This window comes from Mytilus californianus, unplaced genomic scaffold (assembly GCF_021869535.1).
Source record: "Mytilus californianus isolate M0D057914Y unplaced genomic scaffold, xbMytCali1.0.p SCAF_3, whole genome shotgun sequence".
Lineage (NCBI taxonomy): Eukaryota > Metazoa > Mollusca > Bivalvia > Mytilida > Mytilidae > Mytilus > Mytilus californianus.
Window position 1 is genome coordinate 62,892,765 of NW_026262679.1, and position 12,668 is coordinate 62,905,432.

Sequence of the window (12,668 nt, forward strand, 5' to 3'; positions counted from 1 at the left end):
TTTCAACAATATACTTCTATCGTAGAATAGTATATATATTGGTGGTAAATCTTTTAAACGACTGCAGTGGGTCGTAAACATAAGCTCCTCTTGAGGTAACTAGTTATACAAAGAGAGTGAAAGCAGGAAAAATAATTGTTATTGGATTTCTATATTCATCGAAGACAGAACCATGATAAAATGGTAATATTTCTACATTAGATCATGTCGTGATCAACGTTTTCAGATCTTTGTGAATAAAAGATATCTCTAGAAAGCAATCAAAATTATACAGAATGTTATTCATATGAAAATAATGGTCCGAATATTGCAGATGTCTGAAAGGTTAATAACAGGATGGTCCAGTTATTTTGTAGTTTCGTAAGTAAATGTGTTCTATAGAATTATTTATTTTCTTAGTACTAATGTACATTTTTACCACCCTTGTGGGTATCACAGAACACAAACAAACAGAGTCGATGCAAAAACGTAAACAGATGAGTATGACGCATTTTATTATTTTATTGAGCAACATGCAAAATCCTACAAAATAATGAGCTAAACCCACAGATTATTATATCGATATACGAAAATAGGTGTTGTTTGACGCATTTTATTATTTTATTGAGCAACATGCAAAAACCTTCAAAATAATGAGCAAAACCCACAGATTATTATATCGATATACAAAAATAGGTGTTGTTTGACGCATTTTGTTATTTTATTGAGCAACACGCAAAAACCTTCAAAATAATGAGCAAAACCCATACCGTATGTAGACCCCGGCATGACAAAATGTGAAACAATTTAAAAGAGAGAACCAACGTCCTTATTTATTGATTGATTGATTGTTGGTTGCTTGCTTAACATCTCGTCCTGATTTATTCTAAAAACAAACTGACTGGCAACAACTAATCTTTAGTTGTGACATTGAATGGTATATTCTCTAGTTGTGGTGATATTAAATGCTCCAATCTCTAGTTCTAGTGACATGAATCCTCTAATCTCTGGTTGTGGTGACATTGAATGCTCTAAACTCTAGTTGGTGATGTATCTGTGTGTTCGTTTTGATACACTTGTTATAGATAAAACATTAGTTCATTTGAATTCTCTGAATTTTTGGACGAGTTTTATAAACGTTTTTGTCAACTTAAAACTACTCAACAGACAAGCTCCAAGTTAAAAATGAAAGGCCGTCTGTTTTGGACAATTATAGAATAGGAATACATATACGTTGCCTTGTTTTCGAAATTATTAATAGTTACTTTTTGACATTATCATCAACCAGGGTCCTTTAGATTTTCGTCTACCTTAATAAACGTAGCGAAATTAAAAAAGATCCAATATACCAGGGGAAAGTAAAGCATGCAAAATCAAAGAAAAATTGACAACATCATCCTAAACATCTGTGAAATTGAGTTCGCTATACCAAAGACATATACCGTAATACATGTTTCTGACTATATATAGTAAGAAGAGAACGTCTGTTCGTATTTTTATAATAAAGAGCTATTGACAAACACATTGTTAAACAGAAGTTGTTGGTTTTTTTTTTATTAAAATTTAGACTGCTGTAATGACAAAAAAATGAAAAAAAGAAAGAAAGAAACGTACACAAAAGTGATCAGGGAGACAAATTGCGTCTTACCATTTGAAGCTTTACAACAGCGCCGTGTTTATGGATATAGTGCGAATTGTCATTAGGGCAAAATGAAAGTCTTGCCCTGAGTTGCAGAATAAATTGGGTTATCATAGTACTTAAAGAATACATCTTACCAAGGAATTATTTTGCCTTTATTACTTAACAAATAAGAAATTTTACTAGAAGATGTATTTATACAAATTAAATCAAGTAAAGGGAGGGGATGTATTTATACAAACTAAATCAAGTAAAGGGAGGGTTTGCATTCAGGATCCTACCCGTGAAAAACGAAATTGCATCAGGCATAAATATCACTAAATTGCAACGAAAACGCTGTGCTGTGGACGACAATCTAGATTGTTTATTGTTATTAAAGAATTGAAGAGTGTATGCAGTTATTCACCATGGTTCTGATCTCTTCCAAGAAAATAATATTGTCGTGACGGTCACATCTGAGTAAAAGATGTTTAAGTATGATATACAAACCAATAATACCATTGCTGGTGAACTGTTAGTTCGCATAAGTATCCATGACCAACCCAGTACCTCACTACTTCTGTACTGGCATGTAAATACAGATATAGTTTTATTGAAATTTGCCGTTATAAAACTTAAGAAATCATTTTAAATTCAGGAATTTATCGCAATTTTGCATAGCTCCGATTCCTTGTCCGAATTTGGCATCGATTTTGGTCCTATCCGGTTAATCCACCTCTTCAACTTTTGTATTAAGTATTGGATTTTCACATTTTATTTGACTCGAGAACCACGTAGGAGACATAAGCTGTCGAAGTGCGCATCTGGTGCTGTAAAATTTGTCCCCTTAAATTTATTGTGCTGCATTTGCACGCTTGTGAACGAAATACATAAAAGTGACCGTTTATCATTTATCATAGTTTCGCAATAACTATGGTATAATATACATTTTAAAATAACACATTAAGCGATAAATTTGATTAATAACTGGAATATTTATATACATAAATATATAGAAATCGCATATTTCATGACTTTGGAGTAGTCACCTTCAGATGTTTTTGGCGCCATTTTCGTCTATTGAAAACACAAAAAAATAATTACAAACTGAAGATTTATTCAGAAGCAATTTATCTTAAAATCAAACGAAATCAAAGTTTGGTAAAAGTAAATTCTAAGTGGTACTTAATGCTCATTAAAACTACAAAGTCTACACAGTTTTATAAGGGTACGGTTCCATATTTATTTACTTCAACTTTCTACAAACGTTAGTACCTCCTATCCGACACAGTGGCGCTTTAAAGGACATATGACAATCTTGATATATTTACTGTGCGAATTTGATATTCAATTCTGACAAATTCTCGATTTAAACTAGAATTTAAAAAGGCTTTTAACATTCTAAAGTTTCATGACGTAGTCTTCTTTACACCTTAAGTTGTTCAACGAAAATGCTTTTATTAGTAAACAAGCAGTACAAGACGAAAATAATAGTTTTCGCAACAGAGTGTAAACTTCTCATTTTCCCTGTTTAATGCACATAAGGTTATTGTACAACATAAAAAAATGTTCCATTTAAATTAACTTATATCAAAACAATTAAAATATACAATTTCATCATGTTCACAAGCCGTACACCCAAATACTTTATTTCAAAATAAACATTTGAGAAATGATTTTGAACAATGCAGTTCTTGGGCCTTTTACAATTTTATCCCCATCGTAGATTTGACAAAAACCATTTACAAAGCTGACTCTTAGGTGCTTAGGTTGAAAACCAGCGACCCGAGAAGCTAGAACATAAAACTTTATAGTTTTCAGCACGACTTAACACACGCAAGATTTTATAAGTGGAAAGGGTACATTTCAAACGTTGTTCCATTGTTCGTTGCAATCTGAACCACATAATGATATCAAACGCCGTCCAATTTAAAAAGCTTCAAATCCGAGATAAAACAACGAATCATTAAAAATCAATCCGGCGATTTTTATCATAATAGTTAGTTTATGCTATGTTTGAGGGAATAAAACTAAATTATATCTTTGTAACATATCCTGAAAAAAAAGTAATATAAAAAGCATTATATTACATAGTACAATCCATAATAACGCACCATAAAAGAGAAAAGTCACTTTGCAAATAAATAAAAAGTAGGTAACAGAAATAACAAAAATACTTAGATGCAGTATGCTAATGGATTTCTGTATACTTTGATAAGAATACACGGAAGTAAGCAGTATCATGTACTATACATACAAAATATATATCTAGCTGATTGATTGATTGATTGGTGTTTAACGCCACTTTCAACACTATTGTGCTATTTCGTGGCGGTCAGTTTTTATTGGTGAAGGAAGCTGGAGTGCCCGGAGAGAACCACCGACTTTCGCTAGGAAAACTGACAATCCTAGTCAATTAAGATTGGAGTCGAGTGCACCTGCCCCTTGCGGGATTCGAACTCACAACCCCAGTGTTGACTGGCTACTTAGACCACTCGGCCACCGATGCCCCTACATCTAGCTGATACATAATGAACAAAAATTTGGCCTTAACAGGGTCCTTCCTGGTCACTTTTCCTGGATCCGCCTTTGCGGGCCTTTTATAACTTACTATGTTGTATTGATTTTGCTTATTTTTGAATACACTAAAAAAATAAAATGCTGTATAGTTGTTCACACCCTTTTCATTTAGTCTTTTTCGTTGTCTCATTTGCAATATCCACATCTTATTTTTCATATTAGTTAAACTATTAAGAAAGGCTGGTTCGTTAGTGTTGCTACTGGCATAATTCGGCATAGAATCGACTTTTTAAATATGTAATTCCTGTAATCGTGCAGAATTCGTCTCATTGATGATGAAGCTTCGGTGTGACATAAAAAAATCGAGCATACGAACGACATGTTTGTAATATTTGTAAAAAAAGGCATTAAACCATTAGAGAGCTACGAATCAGCTATTTCCCGTCCTAGTTCTGAACAAAAATCTGGAGGTTCACGGCAACGGCAATTACATGAAATCAACAACGGTCTAGTCATCTCTTCTCCGATTTAAATTTTTTTCCGGGTACCTGTACTTTTAATGAGGAACAACTTTTCTTTACCATCGATCAGTTATATGTCACATGCAAGGTGAAATGTTTTACACCTAAAGATGTATGTCATACGTCAACTATGTGTCAGTCTGTATTATATATATCTTATTTCATCTGCACAACAACTTGTAAATATTATCTCAGTTTTATACTAATGCAGTCAAATATATTAACTGAGATTCTCCAAATACGGGTCACGCCCCAATAGCATTTTGCTTAACGTTCAATGGTAAATAGTTCATGGATATTTATGACGGAAGAGCTAAACACAAATTCTGCAAAATAGGACCGGCATATAGAACAGGCAATTTTAGCGCAACAACCCTGCAAACACTTGGCATGGTTTTATAGTAACTATTTTGGCTTGTATTTATACGCCCAATACAGCCAACTAAGTACAGAGTCTTACTGTCTAACACGCTTACGTATACTATGGTATAGAGTCATATAAGTATATGAGTCAAACAGGGTCAAGTAGACAAAGAGGCTTACTTCTTTAACGTGCAGAGAACCGAGCGTGGCATTCCTCCTACATCGGATTTTCTAACTCATGTCTAACCGGACGTGCCTGCGTATTTATACATCCCCCGCACAGCCAAACGGACGCCCCTCTCTACTTGGGTTTTACTGCCAGATCAAAGTCAGGGTGAACCAAAATATTTGAAAATGTTTGGGCCTGCTACGTTGGAAGACCAAAATTCACTCTTACAAGTAGCAATTACCGATTTTTACTTCTTAAAATCGATTATCATGAACAAAATATATATTACATGGAAACAATTGTGTCGGTGACGAAAACGTTGAAAACGACAGTGCCATAACATTGTATTTTTTTGTCGTATGAAACTGTGCCAATCGATTTAGCTCTAGAACTTAAAGAGAAACACTCACTTTATCAATTCAAAATGCTTAGACTGTGTAACGTTCGCTCTATTTCAGCGAGTCTAATTTTACATGATTCAAGATTCCGCAGAGACTAGAAGAGAACCAATAATTATGTATTAATAGGAACATTTAAAGTGTAGAAAATACATCGGTCATCCTTTAAAATACAGGTCAAAACACAATTTATCGCAAATACATAAATGCACTTAAAACATAGCTTCAGCAAAACGAATGCCCATGATATCCAAGAATAATGGCAGGTGGTACTATACAGCAGGGTAAAACAAGTAATTGAAGTTTTATGTGCCCCACAGTCATGAGTCACAAGCTGTATTCAAGTTTCACAAAAAAATATATCATACATTTTAGTACATTCCTAAGTCGCGTAAACTAGAGATTTCAGACGAATAAACAAATGTTCATTTTAAATTCAAAATTACACAAAATGTATTGCTACATTTGGATCCATATAGCTGTTTCGGATTTACCTGATACAAGTTGATCTTCTTCAAAGCATAAATAAGTAAACTAAAGTCAAGAAATCGTTCTGGAATAGCTTTTATTAGTAATAGTTAATGTAAATGAAGGACTGCGTGCAATTGCATTCGATACTCTTTTAAGTTGTAACGTCCTGAAACTGAGATACACATCAGTAAAGACAGAGATAAGGAGGCGTGAGTTATTTTGATAAACCTATCAAGTGTATTAAAAGAGTAACCACAAACAAAAACATCAAAAGCCTATAAGTAAAATACCTTTCATGGAACAAGGTAAAAAGATTACAACGCCATCAAACTGTAATGGAGTTGTACTTGAAGTATAAACATATCTGTTCTGTAGGCATGTACAATCGATCTATTGGTGCAGCTATTGCAGGGACTCAGGCATCGACCATTCGTTTTGTGTGTGTGTGTTTGTGTGTGCGTTTCGAGGGAGGGAGGGTGTCTTTTTTGAATACATTGTTTGATTCTAAATTTCGTTAAAAAATAGTTTGTATTTGAGTGAAGTTGAAAAAACCTTATTTGTCCCGAAGAAAAAAAACCACGCCAACCACAAAAGATACTCTTAGCGAATGAAAATGTAATCTACTATTGTATTATGCTTTTCTTTTTCATTACATAGCAGTAATTGTTACAAAACATGAGGTTTGCCCTGGACCACCACTAGTCGGAGTTTCGGCGTCGCCATATCTAGTTCAGTCCACTATTTTCATTTGCAAAGTAATTATACCTGACCCCGCCAGAAATATGACAGCTAATCACCCAACAACAAAAAGAATTTTACCACAAATAGATACTATATAATTTTGTTTAATATACCTTGAAATCTTGTACATTTGTTAATATCTTCCAAGGATTAAAACAGTGATTATTTGATATTTAGACCTGAAAATGATTGATTGATTGTTGAATGATCAATGTCCAGTGGTAAATATTTCATGCAAATTTGATCAAGAACAAATCCAAAGGTATAGGGCTCTACAAAGAGGGGTCAAACAGGAAAGGGGTATGACTATCCCTGATACATGTACACATGTTGGGCGCACGGAAATCAAATGATTGGCCTTTATTTTTATATACTGCAGATATGATGTAACAAATCTTAAAATATTTAAAACTATAGTCCCAGCATGAACAAAGAATTATGCAAAAGGGGAAAAGAAGCTAGAAAACTTGAATAAAGAAGATGAACAAGCATATCAGTAAAAATTAAGGGAAACACATAAAACTTGTTTGTTACTGACACAATCCCGTCATATAGTTACAAAAGACATCTGAAAAAGAAAAAGAAAAGAGAGGACAACAAAAAACCCGATTTTGATCAGCACACAATTTCACATGTGATGAAGCAGTTCATTCCAACCAGTTGTCGAATATTTTGTGTTGACAAACTTCCACGTATAAGCAGAAAGGCAAAGATCATGTCTGGCTATGGAAAACTCTAAAATAAATATCTTAAATAAAATTTGAGATTCACAGCTATATCGTATGAAGTAATTAGATATATTTTTTATTTGTTCTGCCATGAGGCAAACGGTTTGCACTGACAAATGTAGTGACGTGAGATCCATGCTTTGTATTGGGAACGCCAAAAATCAATCTCATCAAAAATATAAATATTATGCAGTTGCATGTGACATTATTCTGCAAAGTTTCGTTCCATTCCTTTCTTGCTTTTGCCAAGTTTTCCGATATATATGTAGAAATTATAAATTCCAAAGTTTTGCTATGGAAACATAATTGCACAATCTGACGAAAAGAAAAACACCACGACATGGGATGAAGTAGTTCTGTCAAGTTTGGTTCCATTCATACGTAAAATGTATAATATTTTGCGTTAACAAACATTTGTGACAACAATGTCGACGTCTTGTATGTTTTTTTAATTTTAGTTCATTTATATGTTTTGGAGTTTAGTGTGACGTCCATGCATTTTCACTGAACTAGTACATATTTTTGTTTAGGGGACAGCTGAAGCCCACCTCCGGGTGCGGGATTTTCTCGCTGTGTTGAAGACCCATTGGTGGCCTTGGGCTGTTTTCTGCTCTTTGGTCGGGTTGTTGTCTATTTGACACATTCCCCATTTCCATTCTCAATTTTATTTTACAAACGGAAGAATGAGGAACGGACAGGGAAAAATTCTACTAACTCCGACCACAAATTTGATGGAGATATAAAAAGCCTGACGATATCAGTACAATACTTTGAGTCGTGCAAACCTGTGTATTTCTATTGCTAATAAAATTCCACAACATACATCACCGTTATTCCAAGTGATGGAAAAATCACTGTCATCCTGTATACATGCACACATTGGCATTCTATCTTTTTGAGCGAAGCCTACTTGCATAAGTTATATGTTTCTGGACTTTCACTTAGGTCATATTTTTTTTTACCTTGAAGGCCGTTTTAAAGTCTTAAGGCATACAATAATCAAATAGTATATCCGTTTTGACCTTTTTTTTTGCCAAAGTATCTTAAATGTTCGATAAATTGTCGTCATTGTGAACATTCCATGACGAATCATCTCGAGGGAACCTAGAGGCTCAAGTTCTCATGCAAGAGGCATTTTTTGGCTGTGCCGGATATCAATATTAGAAAAGAGCCACATTCCTAACACTCAAAGATCCTTCCAGCATTTTTCCCTATTAGAAGCATCATTTTGGGCCGATTTTCCTGTGCAAATTAACATTTGTTCATATCGTGTGTTCAAACCATAAGGTTCGACTTGCATGGTATAGAATATGATCATCTGGACTTCTTCCATCTTGAAAAAATGCCTATGCTAGAGCGGGGTCTCCGTTTAACTGTGTAGGATTTAAAGATACGCAGCTCCGTCTGGTCGCAATAGGGACGCTAAATCCCATCCGTCGTTTAGGGAGATCTTCACGCTTTTTGCACGAAACCTGCAACAAATTTTCGAGTAGTCCGTATATGGCTTGTAGCAAGGCAAAGTTTCTGCTTTCTATCCAACATACAGTCATTTTCAGTGGCAATCTTAATTCCCATCCTTCATCTGTGTCGGTTTACTTTGTAGAATCTAACTATTGGATTTACTGTTAATATATTCTCATCATAAAAAATCATGAAGTATTTGCTACTGGACAACAATCAATCATTTTGTGTCACATCCCATCCATTTTCCTTTTGTTTTCATTCTACATCATCCATTTCATAGTCATTGCCCCCCACATAGCATTTTTATGTTGCTGACCCATGAAACACAAAACATCAACCAAATTAATCTTTAATAACGAATCTAGATATTAAAATACAAAATAATTGAGGCCAAACCCTTGCTATCATACATAAAAGAAGATGACTGCTTAATTGTAATGTAATAAAACCTGTGCTGTCAATAATTTTCTATTGGAATTTCAATAAAATTTCTGGATGCACAACGAAAAAATGTTATTTAGAATCAAATAGAAGTTAAGGATATGCAAAGTTTTTCTGAGGCGAGATTTTCATTGAAAACTTTGATATATATTGAAATCAAGACTGCTTCAAGTTAAATTCTCTATTAATATAAAGAAAAGAAAAAAGAAGGAAATTAATAAAAAAATCTAGAACATTACGAAGAGGATGCGCAATGATTTTATAAAACATATTTTCATATCAAAGCAATGTTTTAACAATTTGTTATGATAGATCAGTAATTGAAACAATTAAATATTCCCTCTTAAATAAAATATTTCATTAGAGTACACACATCTGTGCAACCTTCTCAAAAATTTCGCTCATAATTTGGCCGATAAGATGAAATGCGTCAGACTATGATGCACATTATCATGCATCTAATCAGAGGTTTTTATGGCTTTTTCACCGAATCATGAAGTACTAAACCGTTTACATAAGTTTTCTATGCTTTGCCGACGCATAGTTTCTAACTGAAACATCTGTCGTATATTTCATAACAGTATACATTTCAAAATCACCAAGAACTAATCAGTTTTTATGGTTTCATATTGTTTCATATTATATAGAATATGGAGTCGAGACATATGGCTTTACTTTAAATGTGTGATCTTCGACATTCGTTCTAGCGATCTTATATCGAAAGTACTGACAATCATGTGTTTTTTGGGATGAAATGTTCAAAATTTATCCATCATATAACTCCTAACAGCTGTTATAGTCTATTTCTCTTCGTGCCAAACACAGGTGCATGATCTTATGTTGTTTGCAAAAATGATTAAAGAAAAAATGAGGAATTCCTCCTTGTATAATATGATAGCTTCTAGCAAAGACAGTTTTGAATGATGGATCTGCGAGTTATAAATTGGAAATAATACAACAAAAGTTTGCTTATTAAACAACACATTTCGATTATCCAAGTGTCACACGGAAAGTAAACTGCTTATAATACTACGGAGAACACTGACACATAAAAGATCGAACATATCATCATTCGGAGACTGATTTTGTTTACTAGCTTGTAAAAGATTTCAACATTCTAATAATATAGCACCGACCATTCATCTTTTGTGGGATATGGATTTTTTCAAATTAATTGTTTGATTCAAAATTTCTTGAAAAAAAAACATTTCTAAAGGGAAGTAAAAAAAAATTGTTTCCTTTGAAATTTAGGCAAAAAATTAATTCAACATTGAGTTTCAAAGCAATTTAATGTTTTACTTTTTTTATTATTAAAGTTGAAAACAATTATTTGTCAAGAAAAAATCTCATTCCCCTCAAATATGAATTGTCGGTGTCTTATATTATCTCATATATAATAGTGTTATAGCAAACGATACAAATCAATACAAAACGAATGTTTTTATCCCATTCAGATATTTTTTCACCTGTATAAATGACATACTTTGAATAAAGATGGATGGAAGCATTTTCATTGTATCGTTTCTTATTTGTCGTGTCGTGAAACAAATATTGTTGTTGTGTCTCGTCGTCTCATATAGTACTAAAATTCTTGTAAACAGGTCATGTTTACTGATTTTACTACTTCGAATTCCCATATATTTATTCAATACTCTACATACACTTGCATTCAACAAGATTAACTCAAAGAATGATTGGTTGGTGTTATGGAAGCATACAATGCATTACCATCGACATAAGAACGGTTTCGAAGTTTTAGTTCAACATTATCTTCCTCCCTCCTAGAATGTATATTCTATTTTATATGATATTACCAGATACTGACTTTATTACTACTATTTTCTTTTTATCTTCCAGACAATTCCTCATCGCCATCTTTTTAAATATTTAACAGGAATACTTATCTTGCTGTATCTATTTACCTAGGTGAAAAATGAAGCAAATTCCATATTTGATTTCGATTTGCTGCACCTGGAGGAACCCCGCCCGAGAGAACTTTGGTGAACAGAAATTTGACCCATTGTGTCCGATTCCAAATACGACCCCCTTCCACCCAACGACAAATGACGTCAGCAGATTCTGCGAGATGTATCACATATATGTACTCAACTGACTATTTTGTGCTGTTGGGGAGTTCAACATTCAACCAAGTGATGGATTGATACAACAAAACGGTTGTCTGTTGCCGAGTGTATCGCCCTCAAAATAACATGCATTCGTTCAGTTATCATTGCTTGGACAAACAAGTTTTGCATAAATTTAAACGTGTAATTTTACTTTGTGTGTTTTTTTATAAAAAAAAAACCTTATTGGACACATTTTCAATGCCTTCATTATTTTTCGTCCACCCCTCACAATATGTTTGAATGATTCCATGTTTATTTCTCAGTTTAACATTTAAAATGGGTGAATTTACAAAATCGAAACAATGGTTTGAGGAAATTTATTGACGAATGCCAGTTTTTAAAACTATATAAATGAATAACAGTTTCTTTAGTTAATGAATCAGTTCCTTCAAAAACGTCTGAATAATTTGTTCATTTTCATTATGTGTTGTTTTTGTCACCTTTGTACGTTTTGCAAATAATTCTACAGTATGATAAACTTTGTATGACTTATCTACATTTATAAAACTAAAGATCATCTTTGATTGCATGCTACCCAAACATTGATCAACTATATCATCGAGCTTAACGTATTTCTACAGGTATACTTCAAAGGAATTCAAACTAATTAACCACCTGGTGTGTTACCTTAAGACGAATGTTTCCACTGATCCGTGCCCCATGACCTATGTATTAAATTGTCACAGTTTGTAAGCACGAAGATTGTTTTATGCATGTAAAAGCATTAAAAGTTTACCTTGTTCTTTGTACCAAAGTGAACGGCATTTTATTTGATGCTTTATTAGTGTGTGGCATTGACGGAACAGCTCCTAAATACCAGATAATCAACTTCTTTTAAGAAAGAGACTCATCATGCAAAATAGAAGCATGACAATGCACTTTAAATCATTCCATAACATGTAAACCTGCATACTTGAAATTCGAGCAATCTACATGTAATGCTTCGCATATGACTTGTTTATTTACATTGCAAGATAGATACGAAAAGGAACTATTGCATTGGAAATTTATCAAACACTGTTATGTATTATTTTACAAGTTGACATGTCAGAATTGCTCTTTTCGTCATACAATCTTGGTGATTTACTGATTAGAATTATTAAAGTGAGAAAAGATTGTGTTGTAAACG

General features: G+C 33.4%; 1 long non-coding RNA gene across 1 annotated transcript; it reads left to right on the top strand.

Moving 5' to 3' along the window:
- Window positions 1-434: 434 nt before the first annotated feature.
- LOC127733234 (uncharacterized) lies at window positions 435-11,732 on the top strand. Its single transcript, XR_007996936.1, has 2 exons — window positions 435-480; window positions 11,340-11,732. It is a non-coding gene; the product is annotated as an uncharacterized LOC127733234 (long non-coding RNA).
- Window positions 11,733-12,668: the final 936 nt, after the last annotated feature.